The sequence below is a fragment of the Cyprinus carpio genome, chromosome A6 (assembly GCF_018340385.1).
Source record: "Cyprinus carpio isolate SPL01 chromosome A6, ASM1834038v1, whole genome shotgun sequence".
NCBI classification, from domain to species: domain Eukaryota; kingdom Metazoa; phylum Chordata; class Actinopteri; order Cypriniformes; family Cyprinidae; genus Cyprinus; species Cyprinus carpio.
The window spans coordinates 31364190-31378812 of NC_056577.1; the positions used below are offsets into that span (position 1 = coordinate 31364190).

Consider the following 14623-nt stretch of genomic DNA (forward strand, 5'->3'; position numbering starts at 1 on the left):
TTTATGAAAACATTATTGTACACAGTGACACATTCCCCTGACATTTCTGCTGTTGCTGGTAAGACCTGCAGCCATGCTAAAAGGTTAGCACTGTTTCTCCGTTCACTAACTCTCTGTACAGTGATTTATGTCTGTCCAGATTCCTGAGGTTGGCTACTATTGGCCTTTTGAAACCTCTGGAAAGGTTGAAGTTCATCGTCCTCTCAAACATTTACAAATGGACTCATTGTTTACGTCAAACGTGTCTGCTGGTTCAATGCTGCATGGAGCGCATGTTCCTCATTTGCTCAAACTAATGCACCTGACGCGTGAGAAGCCCTTCCTCCAGAAGTCTTGTGGTTCAGGGGCCACTTGATCGTGGTTCCGTCTTTGAATAGTCTTTTTTCTGACATGTGGTTAGTGATGGCCTCTTGTTATGCAAGAATCTCTTGTCTTCTTTCGCCGTTATTTGTCTTTTTCACAATGCGTCGTTTAATGGAAAGCTGAAGCTAAAGAGCTTCCTCTAAAGTAACTGCATTCATCAGCTAGAGAACTTGGTCATCCTTCTGAATCTGCTGCTCGTGTGTGTGTTTGTAACTGTGTGTGTGTGTGTTTGTAACTGTGTGTGTGTGTGTGTTTGTAACTGTGTGTGTGTGTGTCGTTGAAACACTCTGGTATCATATTTGTACATGTGAGCTGATAACACAATGCAGAAGGCAGTTTATAAAGACGTACGGCGCTCAATCAGGTGGACACTGAACGGTCTATTGATATATTCTTGTCTTTAAATGGAATTATTGACAAATGGCTCTTTAGACAGAGTGAACATGTTTAGGCTTTATTGAATCACTTGAAGACTGACACTGTGTGAAACGTTTCCTAACTAAAAGCCTCCGGCGTTATGAAGCGGCTCTGAAACCCAGCAGACAATGTAGCTGTAATTTGACAAACACAGATCTCTACACTGTATGCCAGGTTCAAAACCACATCAGTCTTGCTTTCCTCCGTGGCTCTGGCTTTAGCTGTAGTGTTGTGAAGCGCTGCTCGATCACAGAACGACAGCCATCAGAGACCCAGTAGCCAGATGTAGCTGCTGGCGGCCGAACAGGACCTACACTGACCACTGAGCGAAGGATGGGCGCCTCCATGCAGCTCTGCTCCAGTGCTGCAGCCTAGACAGAAGGTAGACAACTGGGTTAATAACCTGACATGATCTCATGGACATCCCTGATACAAATGTGTCGTCTGTCCTGTGAAGGGAGATGACTTCATGAATGTATGTGATGCACCAACACAGGTGCATTTAACTCAGACGAGTGTATAATAGCCTGGAAGTGAGTGTAAGGGGCAGATGTGGCCTGGAAAAAGAGTTCAAACAGACGCCGCAGCCTCAGGGACCGCCGATGGAAAGTTAAACAGGATGGGAGCTCCATGTTTAAAGTGATCAGATTAGGAGCGCTGACTCGTGTTCATGTCACAAACACACGGCTCCGGTCGAATCAGCAGGTTTTCAGCAGGGTGGGAGACGTCACGCTGCACCTAGAAGCAAATGCACTGATAATGTTGAGTTATCAGTGATGACGATCGCTTGACCTCGTCATGCTGTCCTTCTCTTTCTGTCACATGACTGACGTGTGACACATTTTTTCCACTCGGCATCTCCTGTTTCCGTGATGTCACGTGACTCAAGTTTTCCATGATTTGGCAGGAAGAGATCTGGAAGTCAGTGAGCGTGACGCTGCCGTCATCTCTGCTGTCCTTCACTAAATGCTTTGCACATCAGTAGGTCTGTCATAATCACTCACGTGATGTTTGATACAGGACGCGCTCTCGTCTCCTCCTCTGTGATGACCTGTGTGTGACCTCTGGAAATGTGAGAGGACAGAACAGGAAGTGTTTAAGCTCTAGGTAAAGGAGTGAAAGTGGGTACAAGCTCCCTTTCGTGTCTCTCTCTCTTTCTTTAGTCAGTGTGTGACAGCTGCTGTTGTTGACTAACTCTTGAGCACAGATGCGGTCGCATGCTTTTCCTGGACGTACAGGGATCAAGAACTCTGACCGTGTTTCAAGACTCTGAGCAGGAAAACACTTCTCTTTCAGGGAAGTAGACATGCATCTTTCAGCTTTGTTTTAATGGGTAATAAAAGCAGCAGTGGTAACGCTGTGGTGTCGTATTTCACTACAGACACAGAGATGTGGGTCTGACCAATCAGAGCGCTCGTTCCAGCAGCCCATTCATAAAAGCATGCGTCACCCTTCACCCACATGCTCTTGCTCTGACTTTCCTTCATTACACAGAGAGCAAGGACAAACACAATGGCGACGTCTCAGAGACTGCTTACAGTTACTGAAAACTGAGATTGATGTGCATGAACATATTTGCTTTAGCTGCCATTTACTGAAGAGCCCAGATATTTTGTGTATCCCTCAAAAAATATGAGCACATTAAAACCGCATAAATGATAAATATATGAGAATTTGTTGCTAATTTAAAATGGTTTCTAGATGGTAGAGTTTAGTCTGTCGACTGCAGGACATCGGTACATGTCAAAACTACTCGTGAGCTTTATGAGACTGCTGAATAATGTCTCTGGATCTTTCAGGTGTGATGGGTAAACACGAGATCCTTCAGTCCGTCAGGTGAGCGTCTGCTGTGGAAGCTGATATTTCACAACTTCTTTGAACGGACTGGCACTCACAAAACACAAGGGTAAGGGTTGCTTCTTGTCGTCTGTCAGGAGGATGGTAAAGCGGATTCTTTCTGTTCCTCACTTTGCTCTCGTTTCTCTTCTTCCCAGTCTGTCTCTCACTCTTTCTCTCTCTGACCATAAACCTGTTCCTCGCTGCTATCTTGAGTCGGCAAACAATTGCACAATCAAACGTGACATGAGATACCTGTTTGCAAACCTCCTGTTTTCCACTTCGCGTGTTCCTTCCCAGTGAATCCGGTCTGGAGTGTGGAGGTCTGTCGGGGAAGCTGTGCTAGAATGAAAGCATGAAGAAGCAGGTTAAGGTTAGTCTTTGTCGGCATCCATCTTGAGTTTAATGAGTAATCTGCTTCAAAGGGTGCCGTCAGACCGGACCACTATCAGTCCACTCGTGTTTTCTCAGCAACACACAATATCTTTCGCTCTACATTAAATACTTCACCACACTTTATCCTGTTTCTCTGTTTTTCCATCACAGTAATGTGTCACATTGTCTCTGCCTGGCACAATAAAACCATGATGACTTTGCAAAATGTAGCAGTACTCACATTCGTCCAGCACATCTCGTCTGCCTTCATTATATCTCCTCCTTTCTCTCTTTCTTTTGTTCCTCTCCTCCAGTTTCCCCTCATTCCTGATCTGTTCTTCTTTCACCTTTTTACTCCCACGCTGTAATCGAGTCACATGTTGCCGGTCTGACCCCTTTAAAGAGAGGCGGGAGCTCAGGTGGGCGGTGCCTCTTCATTCTGACCAATCGTGTCAGCGGGGCGGAGCTTACTGTGTCTTTTTCTCAATGGGAAGGTCAGAGGCCTCATTCATTGAGAAACAAAGGAATGTCATGTGCTGTAGAAACTCCTCGTATACAAACGAGAAGTGAATTAAAACATTATTCAAATAAAGGAAGCAGAGTAGAGCATGCTGATTCATTAGAAAACAGCCGTTTCCAATCCTTCAATGCAGTCACACTCAATCTGATTCACTACATCAAGTTTTCAGCAATATTCCCTTCATACTTTATTATGTAGAAACTGTTTTATAAGAGCAAAAAGACACTTGTGGAGGTTACCCAGTCTGACAAACACCCTTCAGCTGTAACTGCATGAGATCTCGCACTTTAAAGCTTAATCAGTCAGTCACGCTGTAGTACTGGTTAAATTAGTTTATGTCTGTTCGGTGGTTTTTGCAAACGTCTACAAAATGTCTCCTGTGATTTCATGCTAATGGCTGCTTCTGTCTGTAAAATTCCTACCATGCTGCTTGGCTCCTGTACACCCATGACTCTCTGTGTGGGCGACAGCGTCTGTGTGTGTTTATGTCAAATATATTTGCAGAGATGCATAGTGTGCACTAATATGTCTTGAGTGGCCTTTTGTGGTCACTATTTCAAGTGGTGGGAAATCAAAAACTTGTATTGTTATCCCAGGTTGGTCGTAAACAATCATTTGATATACAATCATATATATATATATATATATATATTCTTGTCTGCTCCATAAAGCTTGCTTATAAATAAATCTGGGGAACATGTTCAGAAAATCAAGAGCGTCAGATTTCAGTGAGTCAAACATTCGTCATAAATGACATTAACTGCTATTAATGAATGCATTGAGGCCAGGGGCACAGAGAGAGAGGCACCACACCATAAACCCACTCATTAGAGCAATTTTTAACACCACTTACTAACATAAAAATATAACACAATACAGAAATAAAATGCTATGACATTCTTATTAACATTAATGAATGACTGGCATACTTCTTTCAATTATAATTGGTCGTTCCTGGTGTATTTGACAAATAGTAAATAATTTAGAAGAATTTTAACACATCTCTTTTAGAGGGACAGTTTAATATTACTAAAGTTAAATGCCTACCATAATCCGTCCATATGACACAATGCTCTGCTCTAGAAGTCTTGGAATGTAGTGCAGAATGTGGACTGTTTTTATGGTGCCTTTCTATTGGTCCTTCAGGAATCATTCTAATATGCTGTAATATTTCTTACAGCACAGAATTGATTATTATCAAAGTTGAAAACAGTTGTGCTGGTTCATATTTTTATGGAAAATGTGATTACATTACCATTCAGTCTTAGGGTATATATATATATATATATATTCGACACAACTACTTTATATTTATATATATATATATATATATATATATATATATATATATATATATATATATATATATATATATATATATATATATATATATATATATATATATTCAATAAGGTTGCATTAAATTGATTTAAGTGACATTTAATATATTTATACTTATTACAAATTATTTATATTTCAAATAAGTGCTGTTCTTTAACTTTGTATGCATCAAATAATCCTGAAAAAATTAAAGTATCAGTTTCCACAAAAATATTCAACAAAAACAGTTTTCAGTAGGCTATTGATAATAATAAGAACCATTAGTAATAATTGATCACAAATCATAACTGATAATGATTAAGCAGCAAATCATCATATTAGAATGATTTCTGAAGATCATGAGACACTGAAGACTGGAGTAATGATGCTGAAAATACAGCTGCGCATCACAGAAATAAATTAGTTTAAAATATCTTTAACAGAAAACCACTATTTATAAGTGTAATATTTCATATTATTTTTTTACTGTGTTTTTTATCACATAAATTTAGCCTTCTGTCAAAAAATAAATAAATAAAAATTATTTCAACCATTTGACCGTGTATATAAAATAGGCTAATGCATGTGAAATTGTAAATTGTACTTTTATTATAGCCTATATGTCACTTTCCTAATAACGGCACTTTTTTCAGTTTTGCAATGTTCTAGAGTAAGTTTGAGAATTATGTTACGCCTAAGTGTTATTGTTTTTTTGTTTTTTTTCTTAGACACGTGAAATTACAGAAGAAAGCCTGGATAGAGATTTACAAACATTCACTCTTATCTTATGTTGTGACGAATAACGTAAATGGCAATAAGAAATTAACTTCTTCTTTTTTTATCGTAAACAGCTGGCAAATATTGCTGAATTGTCTCATGTTCAGCTGCTTGTCTTACCTCTCTCGCGCAGCTCAGCGTCTGTGAACAGTAAATCCCGCCTTCTTCGATTTGATTGGTTATTTCAAACATTTTGACATTGAGGAGCGCTTTTGAGCCGCTGCACTGATCCAGAACGCGCTAAATTAATTACAATTTGTGACTCAAGTGGTCATTCATCTGTGCCGACGGACGGATATGTTTACTATCTTTATATATATTTACGCAATGCCTGACCCACAGTGTGCAGCGGACCAGCGGGGAAACTCCCGGTGCTCCACATCCGCCAAATCGTGCAAGCGATAAAAAACCGTCCTATATAGGTACTGTTGGCCTGTAAAAACAATTTATTAATAAATAAATAAAATCTGACCGGCCCACATTAAAGAGAATGGTCCGGCCCCTGACTGAGGCCACTGAACGCTTTAAACTGATTTTCATCTATTGAATTGTTACAGTAAGAAAACAGCATTAACGGCTGGCCATGTCGACGAAATAATCCTACTTTGCCAATCACTGGTGCAGTAAATGCATCGGTCATTCTGATAAAATGTTTCTTTAGAAGAATCTGCTTAAAATAAGGCATGAGATGCTGATTTGACGCAACAATTTTTTTTTTTTTTTTTAATGTATAAGACACCACAACCTGTGTGAAGAATGGAAAGACCTTCTGCATGAAGACAGGCTGTAATTGAGGCTGGTTTAATAATTTTTTCATAAATGCCTAACTGTATTGATAAGAAGCACGGTCACGCTGTAAAACCGTATCGTTTTACACTGAATCAGCATGAAACGTCTCTGATTCTCATTCTCCTAAACATCCAGATGGCTTAGATGTCAAAAGCTAGTTAGTGCACGAGACTAGACATTACGCGCGCGACCGTGTTCTCCGTTAACGGCGAGTTTCACCGAACGCTCTGCTTCTACAGAAGTGCTGCGACTTCAGAAATCTTCATAAAGCTGCTTGATCATCCGCGCGCCCGTGATATTGTCATTGTCTTTGAGTAATGAATAATAATGATACACAGAAGATGAAGCGGATTTGAGCGACGAACAGAATGATATGAACACTCACCTTTGTTCACGTGAACGCGCCTGTTTCCCCCTCGAACTTCTGCTGCTGAAACTAGAGAGAAACACGAGTTTAAACTCCTTCAGCAGCGCGCACAGTCTGGTTACATATTCATATGATTGCAATATAGTCGATATACAGGTCAGTGATTTGATCTGGAGTGATTTCAGAGCTGGTTTCTCTCAGATCATCAGATTTCTGGCTCTTCAGCTGTAATTGTGAAGTTACACAGAGTCACTTTCCTGCTCTCCGTCCATCAGCTCATGATCAGTCAGTCCATCTTCAGACCCATAAATCCACTCATTAATCTGAGCGATTTCAGTCTCTTGCAGTGTTTCCTGTTCCTGTCTTTGGAAGCAAGACTTCATGAAGTCTCATATTGAGTGATGTAAACACAGATTATTGAATTAAAGAGTAAATGCATATCACACACAGATAAAGGGTCTTACCTGAGTCGTCAGCACTAACATGTTTCATTTATTTTCCACATTTTCTTCTTTCTTTCACTGTCCTCTGTTATTTTTCCTATTCTTTTCCTTCGCTAGCATGATCTGAAGTGAGCTGCATTCGACATGCAGACGTATTTGTCACTGTGATATAAAATCACTCGTTCTATCAAGCATCTCTCTCTCTCTCTCTCTCGCACACACACACACACACACACACACCGTCTCTTTCTCTCTTATTCACACAAGTGATCAATCGGCAGGTGGTGAACCATATACCTCTCCACCCCCGTGTGTGTGTGTGTGTGTGTGTGTGTGTGTGGACCCCTGCCTACACACTCTCTCAAGGGCTCTCAGCCCCCCAACACACTCACAAATAGCCTGATTCACACACACTCACACTCAGCATACATATAAAACAGCACATTTACACCGACAGCCGCCCACGAGAGCACTTCCATTCCTACATCGCCCGTCTAATGGAGCCGTGCCGGCGACGGCCCAAGCTAATTATGTTTCACCCTCCACTAATTAATAGAGGCATTATCTTACATGGGCTTTAACGCGTTTTGGTGAACGTTACACCGGGTCGTGTCTAATCGCTGACTTTGTCTGTAGCCCTTCGATATCTGACTTGGCATCCATTCTTTCTTTAAACTGAGCAGCGTTACGAAGTGTCAAGATCATCAAGGTCAAATCAAATTAGAATAAATTAAGTGCTTCTGTTTTACTTGCACCGCCTTCAGCCTGCCAGCAGCGAGCATGTTTTGCCGCAGGACTAAATAAAGCAGTCGCGGTAAGAGAACAGATTCTCTTTTCAGCCCTAGTAAGAGCTGAACTGAACACAGATCTTTGGGTTCATCAAATGCAGAACATCTTCTGTGTCTCATTTCAGGCATTAACCCAAACTGATTCGGATCGCATGTCAAACCAGTTCAATTCTTAATGTGAAATTTGTCTCAAAAGTATCACCGATGTCCATTTAGTGCGACACACCAGCGGTGGCGTTTATTAGCATACTGGTGCTGGTTAGCAGATTAAAATGTGAGTGGGAGATGAAGAAAGAATGTGTGTCACTCCACACTTCAGACTGCAGAGAAGAACTAGTCAACTTAGACTTGCTTTTAAATAATTACCAGCAACCCTGATATAATGGGAGAGCGACAGGCACCACGCAGGCAGAGCTTTCAGACATGAAGACGCACAATATAAGAGCAGAAATTGGGATGGGATCTGTTGTCACATGTACACCTGCTCTTGCATCTGGAGGCATCAGAGCACAGACTCCTCTCTGAATGTGATTTCTGTAGATTGTGGGAACAGCATTTTACTGTGATTCTGTTTCTGCTGGAGGTTTTGATGGTTGTTATTGCTGTTGTGATGGACGCAGGGCTCCTCACACGGCTGAAGGGTGCAGTGGGTGAGCGTGTGTGTGTGTGTGTGTGTGTGCATACGGCCCGTGGGTGTCTGTGTGGGCGACTGTGTAGGCGTCATGTGAACCTGACTCACGCTTCAGTCTGCTGTAGAGGCAAAACAACACAATAAACACAAAGTACACAATCGCTGAAGCATCGCTCTGATTGGACCAGAAAAACAACTAAACAAATTTCCTTTTAGAGTGACACAAATATAGTAGTCATGCTAACCACAAAAATATGAGCAAAAAATTAAATTAATACAAATAATAAAAGCATGACTGAAATTAACATTATTGTGAAAAGACGTCCTTTTTTTTAGTTAATATCATTCCTATGTGCTAGCAATATAATGTTACTGTTATTTTACTCAAATTAACAGTTGGTATAATTGAATTATACTGATATTACTTAATTAAATGCTTAATGTTTTTCAATATGACCCGATTTCATTTTTTTTGCAGGGTCTGACTTTAGACTGTAGCTTTGTAGGTTTCGGTAAATTTGAGTGTTTGAGTGAGGAATTATACAGGATTGTGTGGGTGTTTGCTGGCAGGAAGCCCATCACTGCCTCGCTGTAGAGAATGAGAGGTGCGATGCTCTCACTTTATTCATCCCAACAAACTACTGACACACAGAGAAGAGTAGAAACAATATTCAGAATTCACCTCGCTGACATGAACCGTGGGTTCGGCCAGTTCACATCCCCACATCGACCAGAGACCAAATCTGTTCCTCTGCTCACTGCAGGAGCAGCAGTTCAGTCTGTGAATCTGGCCTTTCAGAGGCTCAGAGCCTGTTTTAACTGCAATTATAGCTCAGATGTGGCACGCTGTGCTGAATGGGAGGTTTGTCATCCGCCGGGACTCATGCCTTTGTCGAGCCGTGACCTTGAGTGGCAGGAAGCTTCAGGTCTCACACAAAGATTACTGCAGAAACCATGGCAACGCAGAGTAGTGTAAACGATGAAGTGCAGCTCAGAAGGACAAATGCTGGTCCCAATGAGTGCTGATGATGAACCTGTCCAAACCCACAGGCAAAAGACTTCTGCTGGACTTTCTTCAGAGCTCATGCGCATAAATGCTGGACGGGTCAGAAAAGAGCAGCTCGGGAAGAGCAGCGTTAGCATGTTGCTGAGGTTGTCGTCGGTGCGGGCAGATCCCTGCAAACACTCACAATTGCTTTTGTGCTTCTTTCTGCTGATACAAACATGTTTACGGAGATTACCGGTTATGTTTCCAAATCTGGTGATGGCCCAAATTCAGCATGAAACTGATCAGATGATGACGGTCACCTTTTTTCCTGTCAGTTTTATGTATAAACGCTTTGGAGCTAGTGTCTGTATGACTTGCCTATTGCTGTAAATTCATCACTGATAGTAAAAGAACTCTTCTTGTGCATTTTTACCTCAAGGTTACTTAATACAGTTAAGCAGTGAGAATCTATGTGGGGCCGCAGGGCATCATGCAGCACTGGAGCGTGTGGGCGAGTGCGTGGGCCACCGGTGATTGCTGTGAGGTTTGTGAGAGGTGACGGCTGACCGCAACGAAGGCCACAGTGTCTTGCCTTGGCACAATTCTTTCAGGTTCTTTTAAGTGAATGCATCTTGAAGTCACAGTGTTGGTGACCTTCCCTTACACTACAGCAGCTGCTTCTGTGTGTTTGTGTCATTTCTTCTGCCACTGTGACTCATGTGTGAGTGGGCATCTCCTTTATCCTCCACTGGTCTCCCCCACCACACACCACCTCACAGCCGCATCCCACTCCAGCGCTGATGGAGGAGGATGACAGCAGCTGGAGCTCTCTCCATCTTTTTTTATTCTGTACCTCTCTCTTTACTCTAACTCACTCAAAAGCTTCCATAAGTGTGGAGAGATCAGTGTGTTGAGAATATCAGTGGTGTCATTTGAATATTCTGGTGAGATCCGAGTGCTGATGAATAGTCATGAGTCGACGCCTCTGCAAACTGTCCCTGCTGCTGTCGGAAAGAGAGACGCCTTCATCGCAATCGCAGAGCTACTTTAGGATACACAAAAACTTGATGTTTAGCATCTTGAAAATAATTCAGAACGATGATTTGTCAGTGTTATAAAAGCAGACCCCAGAGTCTGTCCTGTTGACTGAGTTCATGTTCTGTTCCGTATGTCGGTCTCTGGCAGGTCTGTCCTTGCATTGTGCATTTGTCGTTCCTTCACTTTTTTATTTTTTTGACCTTTATTTACAAAGCACTTTATACAATACAGATTGTGTCAAATCAGCTTTACAGTGTTAAACAGGAAAAATGTGTGCTGATAATGTAAGAGTGAGTGAGTGAAAAGTGACGTGACATTCAGCCAAGTATGGTGACCCATACTCAGAATTAGTGCTCTGCATTTAACCCATCCGAAGTGCACACACACCTCATCAGTTAAAGTCAGTTCTTTGAGATGTCATCATCCACTCATCCGTTTAACAAAATCATCAAGAGGATGATAGAAAAGTCAGCTCATCAGTTAAAGTCAGTTCTTTGAGATGTCATCATCCAGGGGTGCGTTTCCCAAAAGCATCGTTAGCCAACTATGGTTGCAAGTTCCATCGTTACCAACATAGTTCAATGATTCAGTGTTTCCCCAAACCATAGTTCAAACGAACATTTGCAAACATACGTGTTTGGAACTACAGCTCTCGACCTGTGGTTAGAAGAATACTTTCTTGTTAGCAAGGGATATGGGCTTAAATAAATATGCTCTTGGGCACAATAAGCAATCTAACATGCAGTACAATCTATATATTCTATTCTATCTAAATATAAATGCATTTTAATTATGTATTTTTGCGCGTCCTCTAAAAGTGCCATTTTTGGAGAGTGCGCATGTGCACAAATACCTAAGGAAACCCCGGAGTATGACGTAAGAGGGAACCGGCAATGAATCAAACATCAAATAAAGGAAAATGACAGGGAAAATTTTTTTAAATTAGTCATGAGGTACCACGTTCAATACAGCAGTATCTTAGAGACGTGTAATCTGTTAAATAGCAGAAGTTATTACTCCACCACATGCATATGACGTCATTAACAATGGCCCTATGTTGTTGAACTAACGTGGTTCAAACGATGGAGATGCGACCGTGTTCGGGAAACAGTCATAACTAGCTAGTTTGTTTCAACAACAACGTACTTTGATGGTTAATCAGCAAGTTACGTAGTTGTACGGGAAACGCACCCCAGTTCAGTTTAGTTCTCTTCCAATAGTCTGTGCAGTCAAGTCAACATGTTGCCAGAAATTGTGTCACCAACTAAGCAAGCCAAAGGTGACAGTGGCAAGGAACCGAAACTCCATCGGTGACAGAAATGGAGAGAAAAAAAAACCTTTGGAGAAACCAGGCTCAGTCGGGGGGCCAGTTCTTCTCTGGCCTGACAAAACCAGCATGGCGTGGTTTAATTGCTGGCTGCATTGCATGTCAGATTGAGCAGAGGACTCATCTGGTTCTCATCGTCTTGTGCCAATGGTCACTAGGGTTCATCTAGTTGACATGGTCTCCGCTGACATTCAGGGCTGTAGATGTCATCTCTAGGTGCTGATCCACCATCTGGACTGGATACGGACTGGATCCATATGGCTATGGTGACCTTGGAATAAGACTGAAACAGACTAATATTAGCGTAGACGCCATTCTTCTTACGTTGTAGCGAGTACATTGGGTGTTATGGGAAATCTTTCCAGTTCCGGCTGACCTAATTAATACAGCGAGCCAGTGCAGAGTTGACAGAACCGGGCTAATGTGGTCGTACTTCCTGGTTCTAGTAAGAACTCCAGCTGCTGCATTTTGGATCAACTGGAGTTTGTTTTTTAAGCATGCAGAACAGCCACCCAATAAAGCATTACAATAATCTAAACTTGAGGTTAATTAACATTTCTGCATGTGCCATTGAGAGAATAAGTTGTAATTTAGATATATTTTTAAGATGGAAAAATTTGGTTTTACAAATACTAGAAAATGTATTTCAAAGAAAGATTGCTATCAAATAGCACACCTAGGTTTCTAACCGATAATGAATTGACTTCACTGCCATCAAGTGTTATACAGTTTTGTTCTGACAATTAACATGATTAATTAACTGATTTTTCAGAAATTAACAATAAGAAATTACTAGTCATCCAGTTTTTTTTATATCAGCTATGCATTCCATTAGTTTTGTAAATTTGTATGTTTTGTCAGGCCACAAAGAAATATAGAGCCGAGTATCCTCAACATAACAGTGAAAGCTAACACCATGTATCTTGATGATATCTCCCAAGGGTAACATGTAAAGTATGAAAAGCAACGGTCCTAGTACTGAGCCTTGAGGTATTCCATACTGTACTTGTGATTGATATGATACCTCTTCATTCACTGCTACGAATTGATTGCGGTCGGATAAGTAAGATTTGAACCATGACTATGCAATTCCACTAATGCCAACATAATTTTGTAGTCTACTAAAAAGAATGTGGTCGATAGTGTTGAATGCAGCACTAAGATCTAGTAGCACTAATAGAGAGATACAACCACGATCAGATGATAAAAGCAGGTCATTTGTAACTCTAAGGAGAGCAGTCTCAGTACTATGATACGGTCTAAATCCTGACTGGAAATCCTCACAGATACCATTTCTCTCCAAGAAGGAATATAGCTGAGAGGATACTGCCTTTTCTAGTGTCTTTAACAGAAAAGGGAGATTTGAGATTGGTCTGTAATGAACTAATTCTCCAGGATCAAGCTGTATGTGTTTTTTTTTAATGAGAGTATTAATAACAGCCAGTTTGAAGTTTTTTGGGACATGTCCTAATGATGATGATGAATTGGATGAAGAGGATCTATGCCAGTATCCTAGAGTATCTTCAGAGTGTCCCTGGCCTAACCTACAATACAAGAGGCATAAACTTAAATTTCTAGTAGCCTTTATTTGTTACCACAAAGCACAGTCCATCTGTTGTGTCTATGAAGTTTACAAGTAATAAACCGCTATTTGATTGAGTAACGCAGGGCCAGAGCCTTAAAACCCCCTCAGGACAGAATGAGACCGGCAGCCATCCTGGAGCAGTGAACACTTATACAGTGAATACTCAAATGCTGTTTCAACTCATTCCATAGTTCAATCATTTTAAAAACAAGAATCTCTTGTGCCCTCAAGCTTACACTGCAAAAGGAATCAATAAATGCTCAGATATATGCTGACATGCCCCGCTAAATTGATTTGTGTTTATTTTTACTGGCAGTAGAATGACCTAAAAAGGGTCAGCTGTTGCACCTTGGGATTGCTGTGTTTTTTGTTTCATATGTTAAACAAATGGAGGCTGAGAGCGGTTTGAGCCAGAACTTTTGCCAGGAAAGGTGCTGTTGCCATGGCAACAAATGGAGCGCTTAAGCAGAGAGAGCTTGAAGAGTTCTTCACTAACCCATCCAGAACCAGGTCCTGTGTGTGTGTGTGTGTGTTAGCTGCAGTTTGTGTCCAAATGTGTTTCTAGTTAAATCTGACCAAACCTTTCTTCAGAGACATTTGTGCACTACAGTTTGGGTTCGCCTGTGGTGTGTCTTCATGTTGATGTATGTGTGTGTGTGTGTGTGTGTCTCTGTCATTAATTGGCAGTGTGAAATGAGTGTGGGCGGTTGATTGTGTGTTTGGGAGGTCAACCTGGCGGTCAGCATTGAGTTGGGTTGTAATGCGCTCTGACACGCATCTGGATTGTTTGTTTAGACTAATTGGTTAGAAAAAAAACATCCTCAGTTGAGCTGATCTGGAGAGAGTAATTTGACTGATTGTTCATTTAATCATTTGTTGTTTGTCATTTAATTTCAGCGATGAGCTCTGAAGCCTTTGAGCGGCTCTTTCTTCACCTTTTTAGAAACTTTTGGTGATATTGAGTTCTGAGGAAGATCTTGGTCTGTTGTTAGTGAATATGATGAGTCACTGGTTTATTAGCATTTCGTCTCCACTGAAAGACTAACCCTAGATTAAAGG

The 14623-nt window shown here is 41.2% G+C and overlaps 1 long non-coding RNA gene across 1 annotated transcript; it reads right to left on the reverse strand.

The window, feature by feature from the left end:
* Positions 1-796: 796 nt before the first annotated feature.
* Positions 797-7472, reverse strand: LOC122145371. The gene is made up of 4 exons (XR_006160304.1): positions 7229-7472; positions 6783-7127; positions 3233-3386; positions 797-2958 (listed from the first exon to the last, which is right to left on the reverse strand). It is a non-coding gene; the product is annotated as an uncharacterized LOC122145371 (long non-coding RNA).
* Positions 7473-14623: the final 7151 nt, after the last annotated feature.